The sequence below is a fragment of the Eptesicus fuscus genome, chromosome 16 (genome assembly GCF_027574615.1).
Source record: "Eptesicus fuscus isolate TK198812 chromosome 16, DD_ASM_mEF_20220401, whole genome shotgun sequence".
Classification (NCBI taxonomy): domain Eukaryota; kingdom Metazoa; phylum Chordata; class Mammalia; order Chiroptera; family Vespertilionidae; genus Eptesicus; species Eptesicus fuscus.
Genome location: NC_072488.1, coordinates 30,196,724 through 30,198,382, shown reverse-complemented (window position 1 = coordinate 30,198,382; position 1,659 = coordinate 30,196,724). Strand labels below are relative to the sequence as shown.

At 39.5% G+C, this 1,659-nt stretch overlaps 1 pseudogene; it reads left to right on the top strand.

The window, feature by feature from the left end:
• Positions 1-848: 848 nt before the first annotated feature.
• Positions 849-968, top strand: LOC114230336 (small nucleolar RNA SNORA61; annotated as a pseudogene).
• Positions 969-1,659: the final 691 nt, after the last annotated feature.

The following is a 1,659-nucleotide window of genomic DNA, read 5'->3' as shown; positions in this document are numbered from 1 at the left end:
TGCTCTGATCGGAGCAGGGATTAGGGCCCTCGCCTGCCCATCTTTCTCGTGGCCCTTCTGCAGCTGCCCTGGTACCACCTCCTGGGATGCCTCTGGCTTACTGGATTCCTGCCAAAGTCCCGATTTAATCCAAATTATGGGTTTAGGAGTTGAGGGTACCTAGGGACAGAGCAAATTAATGGGTGGGCTGGGCCCAGATGCAGGTCTTCTGATCCCTAGACCAGAATATTTTCTGCCATACTATGCTGCCTTTTTTCAGTTCCTGAAATTAGTTCCAGACATGACAATCTTTTCCTTTTAACCAAGTACTGAGCTTTCTATGGAGGTCAGGGAGAGCTACTATATGAAATATATTTGTGGACTATATACATCCAAATACAAAGCTAATATTTGGAAGTAGATTCTGTTTTTCTGTCATATCTAAGTATGAGTATAGAGATACATGTTTCTGAAATTTTTCTTTGGTAGACAAAATGGAAAATATTGGTCACAATGGTGACCAGTTTCGAGCAAAGTCAACTTCACTATTCCCCACCCGCCCCCGACTGTTAGTTTCCTCCTTCAGTGCTTCTCTGTTCCTAGTTAGCACAGCACCTGCCTTGCAGACACAAGCTTTCTGCAGGCTTCAGGGTATTTCCAGAAATTCCCAGTCTCAGATAAAATTTGGATTGCTTCTACTAGAGCTTAGAAGCCCATAATCTTCCTAATAGAAAAACCTCATATGTCTCCCACATCCCTGTTGCTTCTATGGACTGGCCCACTTGTTCAAGACTGTCATTTACATATTCCCTCCAAAATTCTATAGAGCGTTATTTCATGAGTTAACTTTGTAAAAAGACAGGCTTTTTACCCTCCGGTTCCCTTTCCCATCGGACCTGAACGCCGATCTTGGTAGCTGTAAAAGGAGGAAAAGTAATACTGAAGCTGGCCTCACAGTGTTTGGAATCTGTGGCTAGTTTCAAACAAGGTTGAAAAAAATAAAAAGACAGGCTTTTAAAATTGTATTTCATTTCTTTAAATTTTTTAAATTAAAAAAATCTTTCAATTACAGGTATCATGTTAGTGTCAAGTATACAACACAGTGATTAGACATTTATATAATTAGGAAGTGATCGCCCTGATAAGTCAAGTACCCATCTGACACCATGCAGAGTTATTACAATATTATTGACTATAATCTCTGTTGTAGTTTACATCCATGACTGTTTTTATAACTGGCAGTTTGTATTTCTTGTCCCCTTCACCTTTTCCTCCATCCCCTCACCACCACCACCTCCCCCCCCCCCACTTCCATCTGGCAATCATCAATTTATTCTCTGCATCTAGGTTTTTGTTTGTTTTGTTGTTTGTTTTTTAGATTCCACATATAAGTGAAACCTTATGGTATTTGTCTTCCTCTGACTTATTTCACTTAGCATAATACCTCTAGGTCTGCCATGTTGTCACAATGGCAAGATTTCATTCTTTTTCATGACAGAGTGATATTCCACTGTTATAAATGTACCACATTTTCTTTATCCAATTGTCTATTGATGGGCACTGAGATTGCTTCCATATCTTGGGTATTGTAAATACATGCTGCAGTAAACATAAGGGTGCATAGATCTTTCAAATTAGAATTTTGGATTTTTTTGAATAAATATCCAGAAGTGGAATTGC